Source organism: Lepidochelys kempii, chromosome 9 (genome assembly GCF_965140265.1).
Source record: "Lepidochelys kempii isolate rLepKem1 chromosome 9, rLepKem1.hap2, whole genome shotgun sequence".
Lineage (NCBI taxonomy): Eukaryota > Metazoa > Chordata > Testudines > Cheloniidae > Lepidochelys > Lepidochelys kempii.
Window position 1 is genome coordinate 44,922,722 of NC_133264.1, and position 11,024 is coordinate 44,933,745.

An 11,024-nucleotide genomic window follows, 5' to 3' on the forward strand; every position below is an offset into this window, starting at 1 on the left:
TGGTGTCCAGGAAGTGGATCTCTTGTGTGGACTGGACCAGGCTGAGGTTGATGGTGGGATGGAAATTGTTGAAATCATGGTGGAATTCCTCAAGGGCTTCTTTTCCATGGGTCCAGATGATGAAGATGTCATCAATATAGCGCAAGTAGAGTAGGGGCGTTAGGGGACGAGAGCTGAGGAAGCGTTGTTCTAAATCAGCCATAAAACCCATAACTATCTTACCCATAAATATTTTACATTTGGGGACAATGTATACCTTCAGATCAGCGGCACTGCTATGGGTACCCGCATGGCCCCACAGTATGCCAACATTTTTATGGCTGATTTAGAACAACGCTTCCTCAGCTCTTGTCCCCTAACGCCCCTACTCTACTTGCGCTATATTGATGACATCTTCATCATCTGGACCGAGTCAGTAAACTGCACCAGCGCACCTTTAAACATCCAAATGCACATTCTACACCATTCTGCACTTGCTCAGCCTGTAGTTGAACAGCTCCTGACTACTGTCCAGGCTGCCTGTGTACGGCTTCACGAGCCATGGCATTAAGGGGTAGGCTGGGTCCCCAAGGATAACTATAGGCATTTCAACATCCCCAACTGTTATTTTCTGGTCTGGGAATAAAGTCCCTTCCTGCAGCTTTTGAAACAGACCAGAGTTCCTGAAGATGCGAGCGTCATGCACCTTTCCCGGCCATCCCACGTTGATGTTGGTGAAACGTCCCTTGTGATCCACCAGTGCTTGCAGCACTATTGAAAAGTACCCCTTGCGGTTTATGTACTCGGCGGCTTGGTGCTCCGGTGCCAAGATAGGGATATGGGTTCCGTCTATGGCCCCACTACAGTTAGGGAATCCCATTGCAGCAGAGCCATCCACTATGACCTGCACATTTCCCAGGGTCACTACCCTTGATATCAGCAGATCTTTGATTGCGTGGGCTACTTGCATCACAGCAGCCCCCACAGTAGATTTGCCCACTCCAAATTGATTCCCAACTGACCGGTAGCTGTCTGGCATTGCAAGCTTCCACAGGGCTATTGCCACTCGCTTCTCAACTGTGAGGGCTGCTCTCATCTTGGTATTCTTGCGCCTCAGGGCAGGGGAAAGCAAGTCACAAAGTTCCAAGAAAGTGCCCTTACGCATGCAAAAGTTTCGCAGCCACTGGGAATCGTCCCAGACATGCAACACTATGTGGTCCCACCAATCTGTGCTTGTTTCCCGAGCCCAGAATCGGCGTTCCACTGCATGAACCTGCCCCATTAGCACCATGATGCCCACATTGCCAGGGCCCGTGCTTTGGGAGAAGTCTGTGTCCATGTCCTCATCACTCACGTCACCGCGCTGACATCGCCTACTCGCCCGGTATTGGTTTGCCAGGTTCTGGTGCTGCATATACTGCTGAATAATGCGTGTGGTGTTTAATGTGCTCCTAATTGCCAAAGTGATCTGAGCGGGCTCCATGCTTGCTGTGGTATGGCGTCTGCACAGAAAAAAGGCACAGAACAATTGTCTGCCATTGCCCTGATGGAGGGATGGGTGACTGACGACATGGCTTACAGGGTTGGCTTACAGGGAATTAAAATCAACAAAGGGGGTGGCTTTGCGAGAAACTGAATGGCCCCCTCAAGGATAGAACTCAAAACCTCAAGGATAGAACTCAAAACTGGGTTTAGCAGGCCATTGATTTCACGGAGGGAGGGAGAGAGGAGAAATGAATACAAAACAAATCTGGTCTATTTCTTGTTTTGAGCCACCTTATCTATCTTTATGCATCTTGCTGGCAGCAGACTGCTAGCCATCGTCAACACCTGGGTGCTCGGCAGAAGACGGTGCAGTATGAGTGCTGGCCATCATCTCCTGCTAGCTGCACATTAAAAGACAGTGCAGGACTGAATCGCCACAAGAAGAAACAAGGGAAATGACCTGGCTGAGTTACTCCCATGTTTGCCCAGGCACCCAGTTAAAAGAGCACCCAGGACTACGTCGATGATGGCTACCAGTCATTCTGCACTGTCTGCTGCCAAAAGGCAATAAACTTCTGCTGTGTAGCAATGCAGTACCACGTCTGCCAGCACCCAGGAGACATATGGTGACGGTTAGCTGAGCGGGCTCCATGCTTGTCGTGGTATGGTGTCTGCAAAGGTAACTCAGGAAAAAAGGCGCAAAACAATTGTCTGTCCTTGCTTTCACGGAGGGAAGGAGGGAACGGGGGCCTGACGATATGTACCCAGAACCACCCGCGACAATGTTTTAGCCCCATCAGGCACTGGGATTTCTACCCAGAATTCAAATGGGCAGCGGAGAATGCAGGAACTGTGGGATAGCCACCCACAGTGCAACGCTCCGAAAGTCGACTTTTGCCTCGGTACTGTGGACACACTCCGCCGACTACATGCACTTAGAGCATTTGTGTGGGGACACACACAATCAACTACATAAAAATGCTTTCTACAAAACCGACTACTATAAATTCGACCTAATTTCGTAGTGTAGACATACCCTCAGTCAGGTTCAAATGGTGTAGGCTCTGTGTGAAATATTGAGTGCATAATGTCTGCAGCTATTGACTACGCAGTCCATATATGACCACTCTAGCTCAGGGCTTTGTGAGCTCTTGGAGTATGAAAAGCATTGCTGAAGTACAAAGCCATGCATCCAAGGCCTGATTTTCAAAACCAGCTAGTAATATTTGGGGTCCAGCCTGACATACCTTAAAGGGGCCTGATTTTTAGAAAGTGCTGGGCCCCCAGCCTTCTGAAAAACTGCACCTCTTTAGGGTTGTGACAGGTTGGATCACAGGAACCCCCAACTGATGTGCCAAGACTTCCTCTGCCCCTGCTTTCCCTGCCAGCTTGGGACTCCAGAGCCCTACCTGGCTGTGCCAGATACATTTGCCAGCCACAAACACAGACCCAGGTCTGAACTACGTCCACAATCAGCAAGCTTAATTGAAAGCAGCTTAAGAAGTGTTCCTGTTTTTAATACTCAGATGCCCAACTCCCAATGGGGTCCAAACCCCCAAATAAATCTGTTTTACCCTATATAAAACTTATACAGGGTAAACTCATAAATTGCTTGCCCTCTATAATGCTGATAGAGAGATATGCACAGCTGTTTGCAGCCCCCCTCCCGGTATTAATACATACTCTGGGTTAAACAATAAGTAAAAAGTGATTTTATTAAAATACAGAAAGTAGGATTTAAGTGATTCCAAGTAGTAACAGACAGAACAAAGTGAATTACCAAGTAAAATAAAACAAAACACTCAAGTCTAAGCCTAATACAGTAATAAAACTGAATACAGATAAAATCTCACCCTCAGAGATGTTTCAATAAGTTTCTTTCACAGACTGGATGCCTTCCTAGTCTGGGCACAGTCCTTTCCCCTGGTACAGCCCTTGTTCCAGCTCAGGTGGTAGCTAGGGGATTTCTCATGACTTCAGCCCCCTTTGTTCTGTTCCACACCCTTACATGGCTTTGGTGAAAGGCAGGAATCTTTTGTTTCTCTGGGTCCCCACCCCTCCTTCTCAATGGAAAAGCACCAGGTTTAAGATGGATTTCAGTACCAGGTGACTGGTCACATTTTCTGTGAGACTCCAAGGGCTTGGCTACACTTGCGCGTAAGAGCTCATTAAAGCAGCCCCGGGTACCCTAACTCACAACCTGTCCACACTGGCAAAGCACTTAGAGAGCCTGGACTCTGCAGCGGGAGTGCTCCTGGTAATCCACCTCCACCAGAAGCATAATGCTTGGTGCGTCTCGCCTGAAAGGCCCCAGCATAAGGTGTTGCATTACTGCCCTCTGATCAGCCTCAGGAAACGTCCCATAATCCCCTTAAGTCAAGTGGCCACTCTTGTCATTGTTTGGAATTGGCTGGAGGAATGTGGATATGCCCTTTCAAAGATCTGTTTCTTACAGCCGGCATGCTTATCTGCTCCGGGACAAAGCAACCATTAGTGTGGAATGTTGCTTGAGAGGCAGGGGGAGGCGGGGGGTCTGTTGCTGTCTGAATTTACAAGACAGTGTGCTGACATGCTCTCAGCCCCCAAAAACCCACTCTCCCCTCACATACACACAACACACTCCCTGTCACACTCCATCCCCCATGTGAAAAGAATGTTGCAGCCACTTTCATGCTGGGATACTACCACAATGCACTGCTCTCTGTGGCCGTTGCAAGAGCTGCTAACGTGGTCATGCCAGTGCACTTGAATTTGACAGTGTGGGCACACTGCAGTGCTTTCTCTACTGTGCTCTCCGAGGGCTGGTTTAACTCACAGTGCTCTACAGCTGTAAGTGTAGTCATGCCCCAAGTCTTCGTTCCTCCCAGCCTGACTCACAGGAAGGCCTGCCTGCAAACAGAGTCATCCACAATCAGTTGTCCTGGCTGATGGGAAGCATCAAGATTCCAAAACACCATTAAATGGCCCACACTTTGCATAATTATAATAGGCCCTCAGAGTTATATTTCCAGTTTCAGATACAAGAGTGATACATTTATACAAATAGAATGATCACACTCAGTAGATTATAAGCTTTGTAATGATACCTTACAAGAGACCTTTTGCATGAAGCCTATTCCAGTTACATTATAGTCATACTCATCAGCATATATTAATAAAATCATATAGAGTGCAATGTCACAAGTGTATCTTAAATTGGATACCCAGAAACTGAGGTACTCAAAACACACGTTTGACTACTTAGGCCACAGTACATTATCTGTAGGGCAAGAAGTCCCAGGATCAGTGTATTTCAAGCTCCAAAACCCATTTCTAAGTGATTTTCTTAAATAAAGCTATCTTGGCACATTACATCTCTTAACAAAAGCAGGAAGGACATACAGGCAACACCAGAGTAATATATTGCCACTTTCCCATCCCCAGGTGAGTTCAGCTTTCAATGTACTCCCAGCATTCTCTCCTGTCTCCCAGCGACCACACTATCACATGTATCATTGATGCATCTGCTATTCATGAGAAGAGGCTGCATGTTAAGAAAAGCCATCTATAACATTGTAGTATAGGCTCAGCACCACTAAGCCAGAACAGATGGTCTGAAAGCATTAATAATCACCTGTCCAAAAATCAGAAACCCAGGGAGAGAGGAGTTTGTCATTGTTACACAGTACCTTGGAGCCTGCAAGGCTGTGACTGGGTACAGATAGCAATGCTCAGCACATCACCCCAGTCTAAATGGCCTGCCAGCTGGAAGGCTCATAAAATACTGTATGTTAATACCTGCTGATAACTACTGTAGCTCCAACCCCAGTGCTGACCTTGACATTGTCAATAACCATGATACATTAACCAAATGTCTCTTAGCAAGCTCAGTGACTTCAGCGTCACTGCTTATTTACTGTAATTGTGAAAACAAATTTGGCTCCTTCCTGGAGCACCCTCGTGCAGAAGAACAGGCCTGCTGGCCCCAGTTTCCCCTTTCAGAATCACCAGCAACTTCACTTCAACCTCTCTTGCTTAAATAACACCCCTCCTTACGGTTGGTTTATTACCAAATGTAGTTAAAATAACCCCCAACAAAAATCCCAAATACAGCCCATACCAAGTACATGTGGTCCTTGAAACCCCACTCTTCCCAGCAGAATTACCCCCCATTTCTCCCAAAGGTTCTCTGCTGGGAGTCTTTCCATACCATACTCCAGTGTCTTCTGCCACAATTACGCTCTTTTTCAGTCTTCTTCTGTCCCTCTGCCAGGACAGCCAGCTGGATGAAACCCAGCTCTTCCCAGCCAGAATCCCCCACCACCTCTCTGCTGTAGGATCATCCTCACCCAGGGAGCATCCCTCACTCCCCCTGGCCTTTCCACTGTCCCCCTGGATTCAGCTTTCTAGTGTGGAGACATTAGAATCTGCTGCCCAGCCCTCCCCCGCTCTTCATGCCTCTGTGGTGACCAGTTTCAGTTTTCCAATTTAAAAGTCAGCAGGCAATGCCCTCTGCTACTCTCTGGCTCTCAGCCCTCTGGCCCTGGATCTCTGTCTTGGCGAGGTTAGCCAGCAAACCCCTATTGCTGCTCTCCTGCCTTTAGCCTTCCTCCAGGAACCAACAACCACTTCCAACTGGAACCTTCCACAGTCCCTCTCTGGCCTCTAGCAGCTCTCACATGCCCTTTTCCAGACTGACTCAGTCCATGCTCTAAGGCGACCCTCTCTCACCAGGTCATGTGGTGGGAACCCACATGGGCTCAGGTCCCCTCTTTTAAGCCCAACTTGAGGTAGCGGATGAGTCACAGGTGCACAGGCTGTGTTCTCTCAGAGGCTGTGTTTTACACAGCCCATGGCAGCGAGCCTCCTAGCACAGGCTGACAGGGCTTGTGCTAGTGCTCTAAAAATAGCTGTGTAGACAGCACGTTGAAGTTGCGGCTTGGGCTCTGAAGCCCACCCCATCCCTAGGCTTCAGAGCCCGAGCCGCAACTCCAATGTGCTGTCTACACAGTACATTTTAGAGTGCTTGCCCCTCTAGCGTGAGCCTGTGGACCTGGGCTGGCAGGCTCACTGATATAGGCTATGTAGACAGACCTTTAAAGAGACACCGTCACCCTGTTGTTGCCAGCACCCAGTGCCAGAGGCAAGCAACAGCAGGGGTTCGTTGCCCGGTATGCTTCACCCAGTAAACACAACGGGGTGGAGAAGCAGAGAGATTTATTTGGAGCTCCAAATAGGGCACAGGGAGACTGAGCTGTCTCAAATCCTGCCCACAGAGCAGGAAGTTACACGGGCTTTTATACATCCTTTCTTCAGCATACTTATCCAATAGCAAGCTGCCCTAAGTATCCATATAGCCAGCCAATCCAGTTACCAGCTAGTTCCCTTGTTTTCTGTACCATCTATTAAACTATAGATATAAAGCTGCTTTGTCCAGCATTGTTCTGCCATATCTGCCCTGTTTGGCCTTTGTCATAAATATAAAGGGAAGGGTAAACCCCTTTGAAATCCCTCCTGGCCAGGGGAAAGCTCCTTTCACCTGTAAAGGGTTAAGAAGCTAAAGGTAATCTCGCTGGCACCTGACCAAAATGACCAATGAGGAGACAAGATACTTTCAAAAACTGGGAGGAGGGAGAGAAACAAAGGGTCTGTGTGTCTGTCTATATTCTGTCTTGGCCGGGGATAGACCAGGAATGGAGTCTTAGAACTTTTAGTAAGTAATCTAGCTAGGTACGTGTTAGATTATGAGTTCTTTAAATGGCTGAGAAAAGAACTGTGCTGAATAGAATAACTATTTCTGTCTGTGTATCCTTTTTGTAACTTAAGGTTTTGCCTAGAGGGGTTCTCTATGTTTTGAATCTAATTACCCTGTAAGGTATCTACCATCCTGATTTTACAGGGGGGATTTCTTTATTTCTATTTACTTCTATTTTTATTAAAAGTCTTCTTGTAAGAAAACTGAATGCTTTTTCATTGTTCTCAGATCCAAGGGTTTGGGTCTGTGGTCACCTATGCAAATTGGTGAGGCTTTTTATCCAACATTTCCCAGGGAAGGGGGGGGGTGCAAGTGTTGGGAGGATTGTTCATTGTTCTTAAGATCCAAGGGTCTGGGTCTGTAGTCACCTAGGCAAATTGGTGAGGCTTTTTACCAAACCTTGTCCAGGAAGTGGGGTGCAAGGTTTTGGGAAGTATTTTGGGGGAAAGATGTGTCCAAACAGCTCTTCCCCAGTAACCAGTATTAGTTTGGGGGTGGTAGCGGCCAATCCAAGGACAAAGGGTGGAATATTTTGTACCTTGGGGAAGTTTTGACCTAAGCTGGTAAAGATAAGCTTAGGAGGTTTTTCATGCAGGTCCCCACATCTGTACCCTAGAGTTCAGAGTGGGGGAGGAACCTTGACAGCCTTGTTTAGTTTCAGGCAGTCTGACTTTGCAACATATTGTTGTAAAATCCCCAGCATGACTGCTGTGAGTGCCTCCGGGCGGGGGGCGGGGGGGCAAGGACACTTGGGCCTAGTGCGATGTGGGCTTCATCGACACTCGTGGTCTTCCATCCCCTTGAATTACCTAGTGGCCATGCCCAGTGTCCCCAACACTGTGACATGATCATGCCTAAACTACACCCTGTTGAACATCAGGAATGAGATAAAGGGCCCATATTTAGAATTCTATTTGTATTTAATATTTATATGGCTGTGCCTATATAGTCACGTGGGCGTTGCTGTTGTATGTGTACTGTAATTTGTAATTTGTAGTTAGTGTAATTTGCTACTACTGTGCTACAGGGTCCTGTGAATGTTCATGATTTTTATTAGCGAGTTGTAAAGTCATTTGGGGGCTTTCTAATACAGCTGTACATTTCTGAAGTAGAAATGCTGCAGGCTGGCTTTTTAAAGTGAGCAGTTGTGAGTAGAGCTGGTCAAAACATTTCTGTTTTAAAGGAAGTTTGATGAATATCAAAAAAATTTATGAGAAGGTTTGGAGGAAAAAAAATGTACATTTTCTTTTCTCCTCTTCTAGTGACAGTCGCCAGAATGACAACACTGAAAATGTAATGACTCCGGCCTGGAGGCACAAGTACCCCTTCATGTTCACCTAGTCCACCATTATTGGCAGACTGAAGTCCGTCTGAAAGGCAGGAAACCCCAGAGTTCTAATTCTGATGTCAGCAGCGACCCCAGGTTAACCACTTAACCTCTCTGCCTCAGCCTCCTTCGCTGCAACATGGAGATAATAGAACTTCACAACTGGTGTGAGGGAACAGGAGATTTTTGACATAGTTGTTTGTGAAGACAAACAAGTTGATATGTAACTGATAAGCATTGTTTCTGTTAGGAACAATGGGCGATTGTAATTTGTGCAACAGACATTTGTTCACTAACTACTGAAATGAGACCAGCAATTAGCCTCAGGTAATGCTGAAGAGTAGTTAGCTAGTAACAATGCCTGTTTGCTTCCAGCCTCAGTCAGACTCATGCTAGTGACCTGTAGGTGAAGGGCTCTATATCCCATTACCAACACTCTAAGGGCTAGTCTACACTGGCAATATTAAAGTGCTGCTGCTGTGGCTTGTGTAGCGTGGCGTGAGGGGGATGGCTCCCAGCGCTGGTGCATGGTCTACACTGGCACCTTACAGCGCTGAAACTTGCCGCGCTCAGGGGGGTGTTTTTTGACACCCCTGAGGGCGAAAGTTGCAGCTCTATAAAGTGCCAGTGTAGACAAGCCCTTAGACACAAAAATCACTGAATACTGATAATGTATGAATAATTAAGTTTTAGCTGATGTTAGCAGAAAACTCAGCTGGAGATCGTTATGTTATACCAATAAAATAAAAACCAGCAGGATCTTATTAAAGGGAATAAGGCAAAATGCCACATTTATTGTGAATACAGAAAGAATCATAGTAAGCAGTTAGTTATAGCTATAACATTCCATTCCATCTCATACTTATTCACACATTCATTCACACACACACACAGGTTCTGCAAGGTTGTTATCATAGTTACGAGCCTTAGAGTTGCTTGTGCCAAGCCCCTGGCCAGGTGGCCTGGACACAAGGAGGGAGCAGGGCCTTGTCAGATGCTCATCTGATGCTCCTGGAAGTTGGTTTGCAGAATCAGACCCCAAAGTTCTCAGTTTCTAGAGTCCATTTTTATAGGAATTTATTCCTATGCCAGTCTATGGGAATTGCTTCATCATGCTGTTGCTGAATCAATCAGCAGATGGCACATTCCTGACGGCTCCGTGCTGCCAGATGTTATCTTGTTCTTCTGTTCTCCCATCCTTGAGGCTGTTGGGTGGATTCAAGTCTGCTCTCCGGAGGTCCTCTGGTTATTTCCACTTGACACCTTCTTCGGCCGATGAACAATGAATTCTTAGGCTGGCACCTCCCTGATCATCATTTATTATACACACCAAGCATCCATCACACACATCCTCTATCTCTATTTTAATCACAATTATTAACAAAGCGAGATAAATACAACAAAAGGGCGGGGAGTCTGTGTGCGGTTTCTGTTGTTACAAAGTATTGCTTTGAGTCTCTCTCTGTGAGAGTAGTTGTTACAAAGTATTGCTTTGAGAACAGACTCTGTCTTAGGATGTACTAACACAATTAGCAGCTTGCAAGTTTCACACAGAGAGGGAGAGAACAGTAAAATCAAAACAAGAGACCTCTTAATTAGTAATACCCTGGAATTTAAACTATGGGGAATCAAACTCATTTGTGATTTAAATACAGAACTTCTTTAATATGATCCAAAAATTATAGTCTCAATTTTTAGAGATTTGAAGTGTTGGCAGGATATATCCTGGGCCACTTTCACCCATGGTATAATTCCTTTGTCTTAAACTGAATTATGCCAGTGACTTTTTTCTGCTCCATAGGTCTATTTTACTGAAATACTAGCTGCCTACTTCTGCCGACAGATGATTTTGAAACAGCATAGTTTGCCTTTGAGTTGTAACGGACTGACAATATGGTGCAATATCCTGGATAAATTTTATGGAATTAAGTTAAACTTTATTCAATGAAGTTTAATACCTTTGGGGTCCATTGTATTAAAATGCATTTGTTTATGTGTTATTGTACATAACTTCTCTAGGAGACTGAAAATGCAATCTCTGGAAAATATTAGGAATTTCAAAGGGATTTTTTGGGACAATGTGTGTGAAGTGGGTTTCCTAGGAAGTACTTGGAAAGAGGGAAATGCAAATTCTCCTCTCCAAAGCCAGCCTTTTGAAGCTATGCCCTGTGAAGAGAGACCCACAGTTTACTATTTACCTGTTCCTGGAAACTCCAGATCAAAGCCTCCCAAACTGTATAAAGAACGGTCCAAAGTTGTCATGAATGTGCTAGTTCTGAGAGGAGGCTGTTATGAACTTGTGACCATAAGAGACGCCCCTTTGGGGTTTTTTGAAGGACTGCTCCCGCCAGAGCCTATGTTAGAGAGTTGGGGGGAGGGGGTTGATTTTTGGAAGCTTATTAGCATACATGTAGGTTCTTTTATTGTTTTGAATGTTTTCTCTCCAATGCTTTCATCCAAAGAATAAGCTGGCATAGAAAGAGCTGTATGGTAACTATA

The 11,024-nt window shown here is 45.9% G+C and overlaps 1 protein-coding gene across 6 annotated transcripts in view; it reads right to left on the minus strand.

The window, feature by feature from the left end:
• Positions 1 to 5,828, minus strand: part of KLHL24 (kelch like family member 24) — a 142,429-nt gene extending 136,601 nt beyond the window's left edge. For all 6 annotated transcript variants that reach the window (XM_073360080.1, XM_073360078.1, XM_073360076.1 and 3 more), the window contains exon 1: positions 5,654 to 5,828. The gene's annotated coding sequence lies outside the window, so the exon portion shown is untranslated. The remainder of the gene's footprint in view (positions 1 to 5,653) is intronic.
• Positions 5,829 to 11,024: the final 5,196 nt, after the last annotated feature.